The sequence below is a fragment of the Sciurus carolinensis genome, unplaced genomic scaffold (genome assembly GCF_902686445.1).
Source record: "Sciurus carolinensis unplaced genomic scaffold, mSciCar1.2, whole genome shotgun sequence".
NCBI classification, from domain to species: domain Eukaryota; kingdom Metazoa; phylum Chordata; class Mammalia; order Rodentia; family Sciuridae; genus Sciurus; species Sciurus carolinensis.
Genome location: NW_025920184.1, coordinates 159,441 through 167,050, shown reverse-complemented (window position 1 = coordinate 167,050; position 7,610 = coordinate 159,441).

The following is a 7,610-nucleotide window of genomic DNA, read 5'->3' as shown; positions in this document are numbered from 1 at the left end:
TGTCGCCGCTGCAGCAACAAACCCGCAGATATTTGTTACCGCCTGCAGCAACAATTGCACGGGTATTTATCGGAGGTAAACTGGAAATAAAATACTTCTATTTCTGTGCTGCTTCCTTGCTTGCTTGCTTATTCCCTAGCTTATTGAGGAAAAAGAGGCTTGCTTGATTTTAGAGGAAGAAAGGACTTTGAGAGGAAGAGAGACTTTGCTTAGAGGAAGAGAGACTTTGCTTTTAGAGGAAGTTTTTAGAGAAAGAGAGGCTTCTGTGCTTATCAGAGATCTATTTCTTCTTAGAGTTCTGCTGCTTCTTCTTAGAGGTAGGTCTCGCATCCTGTGAACTAAGTTCTATCTATCTGAGGTGCTTCTTAGTGGTGCGTCCCGCATACTGCGATCTATGATCTACCATCTAGAGGTGTGTTCTCAGTTCTCCGCTCTACCATCTGCCTTCTGCTGCTGTCTGCTGCTTACTGCTTGCTGCTGCTTCTCTCTGCTAGCTGCTTCTTCTAGCTGCTTCTTCTTTCTGCTAGCTGCTTCTTCTTGCCTTCTGCCTACTGCCCACCTATATTCCCTCCAGGAGGTGGAGGGCGGGGCCACGCCAATTGAGATCAGGCAAGGAGCCAGCTGCCCTATCACAGCAAAGGTTAAAATGAGCAGGCCCAAGCAGGAACACTCGGGAACACCTGTGCACGCATTGTGTGCGTGGACTTAATTGAATACGGCCAATGATAAATCACCTGAGTGTGTTTATGTTAACCGACCTCCTCACCGCCGATGTGATCAAAACAACTTCTGGCTGGCTGCCAGGTGCCATCTTGGTGTAGTCCGCATGGCATAGCCCCCAACAAGATTGAAGGTCTGAGAACCAGAAGAGCCAAACAGTTAGGTGAAATTTCATTTTAGCCTTTCTGTTTTATGCAGATATTTAGTTGATTAGATGAGGCCCATCCACATAAGGGAGAACAATTTGCTTTAGTATGTTAATTTAAATGTTAATTTTTCTAGAAACACCCTCACAGACATACCCAGAATCATGTTTGACCAAATATCTGAGCACCTCAGATCCAGTCAGATTGACACACAAGGTCACCACTCAAAGTAGGAATCCCTGTCTGTTTGAACATTGGAGACTATCTGCTAAACATAAAACTGCCTGAGATTTTTTTCACAGCAGTGACTATAGAATTCACTTTTTAAAAGAATGCTGCTCTTCAGTTTGAGGGAAAACAAAACAAAAAACGAAACAACTATAGTGGTCATTTCAGTTAGAAAAAAGTAATGCCTTGATCTTTCTCTGAAATGAGAGATTGGAACAGTTCTACAATTTTACTCCTTACAGAAAAATTGGCACTTCTACAGGGACACTGACTAGAAGATTTCTTTCCTTATGCAAAACAATGAATTGGATGAGCAGGCCTTGAAAATATGCTCAGTGAAAGAAACAGACACAAAATAATGTATGTTTTGATTCCATTTGTGAAATATGAAATATCCAGAATAGGCAAATCCATAGACAAAGAAAGCACATTACTTGTTAGGAACTGAGGGAAATGGGTTTCCTTTTGGTGAGATAAAATGTTTTCTTGGGCTGCCACAATAAAGTGCCACAAACTGGGTGATTTAAGCATGAAACATATATTGTGACAGTTTTGTAGGTCATAAATCTGACATCAGTGTATTTGCAGGTTGATTTGCTTCTGAGGCTTTGAGGAAGATCAGTCCCAGACCTTTCTCCTAGCTTCTAGTGATTTGCTGGCCATCTTTGGCATTCCTTGGCTTGCAGATGGACCATTCTGATCTGTGTCTTCAGGTTCATACAGTGTTCTCACTGTGTGCAGGTCTCTTCACATGGAATTCTTCTACAAAGATACATGTCATGTTAGGTTAGGGATCAACCCTACTAAAGTATACTTAATATGACTAATTACATCTGTAATGGCCCTATTTCCAAATATGGTCACATTCTGAGGTACTTGTTGAGGACTCTAACAGATGAATTTTGAAGAACATAATGCAAATCATAATTTGAACAATGTAAATGCAAAATAAATTTGAGATGTACTAAATGCAAGTAAGCAAATAAAGAATAAGCAAACATTTTGAAATGCAGACTGTTAGAACAGCAAATCTAAATTACCAATAAATACATGAAAAAGACCTATCTTATGAAGTTATTGGGAAAAGGATCATTAAATTAACATTTTTTGATATTTACATTACACCTATTTGATTAGTGAAATGGAAAGACAAATGTTAACAAATTTGACTGGCAGGGATATGGAGAAAGTTTTCTCAACCATAGTGGGAAAAAGATTTTTACAGCATTTGAAAAGTTATATATTGACTTTCATCATAATTTTTGATATTCATTCTTCTAACAATACCATTCATGGCAATCAATTCCTGGAAATGAAAACAATAATGTACATCAACACATGCAGTTGAATGTCTTTGTGGTGTTTATAGTAGCAAAACAAAAAGCAAGTCAAGTGATTATTTTGTAATAAGCATGATATTTAGTAGTCTGTTCATATAATGGTACATTGAGGTAATTATCATGAATAAGATAGATCAATAATGGCTGACTTGGATATAGTACTCATGAAGAAAAGCAAGATTCAGAGAACTACAATATACAACAATTACATTTTTATGAAACTAATAAAATGCCTAATTTTTATTTTTGTGTAATCTCTAACTATTATATATAGCTGTTATATATTAAGCTTATAATTTCTTTATAATAATACAGAATAATATACAAATCAAATCATGCCAAGTTGTGAATATTGAATACTGAAGGTGGCGAGAGGATAGATGAGACAGAGTTGAGAGTGGGAGGCAGATAAGAGGAAGAAAAGAGAAGAGAAAAAGGGAAATAAAATCAGTTTTAATATTATAGATGGACCTTAAAACAAGTGCATAATTTTAAGAATAAAACAATAAAGTTCTTGAAAGTAGAAATAGACACACTAATACAATTGGATCTAAAACTGTACAACTTTTCCCTTAAGAATTTTTTAACCAAGACCGCAGGGAAGAACAACTGAAAACACATATGAAGATAGCTTGTATTTAATTTATTTAAAGTACTTGGATTTTTTCTTGCTGTCAGGCCTGCACCTATCACCATTTTGATTCTCAGGCTAGAGTAGTATCCCAGAATCCCTTTTCCATAAAAGGATTCAAATGTGTGACAAGAGGAGCTTGTTTGAACAGAGTGTGGAGCCATCATTCTCAGCAGGTGGTGTGGGTCAGATACAGTGGCTTTGTCAGTCACTGTGGTCTTCCACACCATGTAAGTGCCCTAAGTTTTTTATGGTCTTATGCATCAGTGCACACTGCCCTCTGACTTGGGCTCCTTTGCCCACATTCTAGAACTTCTGGTTGTGACCTTCACTGTTTACTCTTTGACCTTCAGACCAGTTGTAATGATTTTCAGTATTACCTTCCCTGTCTTCCCCAGGTCTCTGTATAGGTATGCATACCCCAAATACTGTATTAAATAGTTTTCACTCCAAATGCATAAAGTGACTTCTCTCTTCATGACAGAGAGCTCTCTGGTAGAGTCATATGTGTACAGTGTGGTAAAATATACAGAGTTATCATAAAGAAAAGAAACTGAAATTAGAATAGTAAACATAATGGAGGTATCAGCCACTGGTGATAGAACAGCCATTCCAGAGTGAAGTAATAAGGGTATACTACATCTTCTATAACAAATTAACATTTATAAAACCAGCTAAATTGCATTCTAGTCATTGTTATTATCATGAGATCCACAATTCTAAACTGTGTTAATGATAAAATGCTCTTCCCTATAAGGTAACCCACTCCCAACCCTCTCTTCTTGTGGTTCATGACTGAAATAAAAATTGAAAATGGATCAAAGCATATATATGCAAATTATCCCAAAAGATATATCAGTTTCTTGGCAATTAGAATGTTATTGTAAGTTGTTTAAATTATGTATGATATCTAGATAAAACGTGTCAATTAGAAGTGATTATTAATGGTTTGTCAGCCACGGGAACTGAAGACTAGAAATAATGACAAACAATATCTGTTTGGGAATCCTAATTGTTGGATTTTTTTTTCTTTGTTACAAGTTTGAGAAAATAAATTCATAGGATTTTAACAAATGAAGTTTAGGTTTATTTTTATTTTTATTTTTACTGAGTGCATTTTGATTCATTGTATACAAATGGGGTACAACTTTTCATTTCTATGGTTGTACAAGATGTGGATTCACACCATTGTGTATTCATACATGTACATAGGGTAATGATGTCTGTCTCATTCCACCATCTTTCATACTTCCTCCCCCTACCCCCTCTCATTTTCAGAGGAATGGTGAGGTCCTTTTAGCATAATGTCAATATATTTCTATTAATGGTATTCTATTTCATGCTCAAAGAGAAACCTACTGATTATCTCTACCCAAGTAAATTGACCTAAATGTAGAGAAGACACTGGTCATGCAAACTTATAATATTCTAGAACTGAGTCTTTTTTTTTTTAACCAAGGATTGAACCTAGGGGTGTTCAACCACTGAGCCACACATCCCAGCCCATTTTTTATTTTTAATTTTAAGACGGGTTATTGCTAAGTTGGTGAGGGACTCGCTAAGTTGCTGAGACTGGCTTTGAATTTGAAATCCTCCTGATTCAACCTCCCAAGCTGCTGGGTTTACAGGCATCAGCCACAGTGCCAGCTATACCTGGTTCACTTTTCAATATATGTGAAAAAAGGTATTCTTGGTTTCAGTTTAGTTAAGAAGTGTTCAGGGCTGGGGAGATAGCTTAGTTGGAAGAGTGCTTGCCTGGCAAGCACAAGGCCCTGGGTTCAATCCCCACTACCGCAAAAAAAAAAAAAAAAAAAAAAAAAGTTTTGGGGGTGGGGAGATAGCTCAGTCAGTAGAGTGCTTGCCTTGTAAGCACAAGGCCCTGGGTTTGAATCCCCAGCACCCCCCCAAAAAAAAAAAAAAAAAGAAGTGTTCACCTCAGCCTGATTATTTGATTATTTCTGAATAGTTGACAGTAAACATGGAAATTCTGCAATCTGGTCTTACTTTTAAAAATATTTTTTGTTAATTTTTGAAGAAGATGCTATATAAGATAGAACCTAGGTTTTCTAACTACTAATTCTGTACACTTCATATTCCATGGGATTGCTCTGTATTATCCTGACATGTGTTGTGTGGAAAAGAACAATAATATTGTTGATTTATATCTTCAAATACAGCTAAATAATTGTCAAAATTATATAAAACTTACCTTGTTTTGAGGAAAAATAATTGAATACTCGATTACATTCATTTACTATTTTGAGTTCTATTAAGTTCCTGGCCAAGTTTGGCATGGTCCTTTGAATCAACTACCACACTAGCTGCTGGTTCGAATCAAGGAAGGAATGTGAATGCAAAGGAAAGTAATATGGTTCTCAATCTTTGAGTGTAAAATGCCAAGGATTTCCTGAATGCAAAACAACTTTTAGGATTGGAGCTGCTCTGAGGAAGGTTTTGCAGCAGGTTTTCTTTGTGTGGATTTTCAATTACATGGTATCCTTTAATCTTAACCCAGTTGCCCCCTCTTTTCTTCAATCTCATTCCTGTTTCCTGACACATAATATATCTTACCCATAATAGCTATCTGGAAAACAACCCTAGTATCTGTTTCACTTAGGTTTATAAAACTTTCATTTATTTAATTTTTTCTTTGTTTGTTTTAATTAACATTGTCTTTGTGGCAAGTGAAAGAAACTCAAATGACAGAGGATAAAGATACAGGAAGAATTGATAGGACTAATCCTCAGATGGCAACAACAGAGTGATAAAACTCATTGAAAATGAAATTTGTGTGGCCCGAAAGTCCCTCCCTCATATTCTCATGTTCTCTTTGTTTCCTCAATCTCTACTGACTATTTTGAGATTTGTTTTCTTTTTTTCTCTTGTTTCTTGTATGGTCGCCCTTAGGAAATAACACGAATGCGGAAGGTAGATGAAATCATGTAAAAATGCCATTTTAAAGTAAAAAGCAGTGGGATTTGGACTTAATATAAAGTTGAACTAAATACAATATGCAAGATCAAAAATCCTTGTGTGTATGATCTAGAATAACCAGCACTTTAGATTCCCTACCTGTAAATGAGTCTCAAAATGAGAACATAGCTAATGATTTTGCTTTATGGATTATATGAGTTAATATATTCAAAGTAGCTATAATACTTTCTGAAAACGTGTAGGCACTGTACAATATTTTCTTTTATTGTGTATGTTACTTGGTTTTCATTACATACATTTATGGCATTTTTTTTTCTTTTCTACTGACATTTATGAGCTCTTTCTCTCTTTCCCTCCTAAACCCTCTAATTCTCCCTGCCCTTCCTTCTTCCCTGTTTCTTTTCTTCATATTCCTCCTCACTGTTTTTTTTTTTCCTTACTTTTTCACTTCAGCGTTAGCTAAGTTTTCTTGAAGGTCTATGGATTTTGCTGACCATCACTTGTGCCAATCACTGTAAAGGGTGGAGATACACTTAAAAAGGTGAGATGGGTAGAGTACCAAACATGGTTGTATGGATACAAAGTCATGTGGGTGAGCAGTTCTCTCATTAGGTAGAGGACATAACATTTGACAGGTTTAAAAAGAATGTGCATGAAAGCAATGCACACTTTTCTTTTATAGAGATTGCATGGTTTAAAAAAATATGCACAGGAACTTCTGTGAAGGTATAATTTATTTATTTTTTTATTATACCTTCAATCAAGTACAACTAATTAATTTATATGTTTATATTTTTGGACAAATAAAATATACATGTATATGTGTGTGTGTATATATATGCACACACAAAATTATATGTATGTATATACATTAATCCAATACAGGGCACTCTGAAAGGAAGAAAGAAGACCTGCTAGGGATCTCAGGACCCAAGAAATGACATAGTGTCAAGTTCCCTGGGTTATCATTTGGTCATTTGTTATACCTCTTAGGGCTTTTTAGCTACCGAGATGTAAAGACATTACTTGGTACGTTGTCATCACCACATGACCATGGTTTAATTGGATCATGACTTTGGTATGAAATATTAGATTATATTAGCTTAAGCAGGTCAGGCCTTGAATAGTTTCTCTTCTTGCTAAATATATCTTTGAGTTTGCTAAATATAATCTGTAGTTACATAATCTACAGTTAAAATCCATAAAACACAGGAAATAAATTGCCTTATGTAGTGAATTAAGAAGTTTATATTACAAGTTTATTTTTTATCTGACTTTTTTGACCTTAGATGGTTCACTGTTTTCTCAATTACAAAGTCCTGGAAACTTGGACATTACTTACTTTTCAAATCTCATCTCCAGCCAGACTCACCTACCTTTAGTCACAGGAAAATAATTTCAGCTTTGAGAATATCCCCAGTTTTCTTGCCTAAAGTTCTTGGATACATTTTTCATGTGTCTGTTCAAAATGCTTTGCCTGAGTTCTTGGATTGCTAATGCCTCCTTTTCATAATTTCTGGTTAACTGTATATTCCCCAACTAGGCCTTTGTGATGAGCTCGTCCATGTAGATCTCCTTCTACCTCCTCATAGAAGTCATGATCACAAGGTC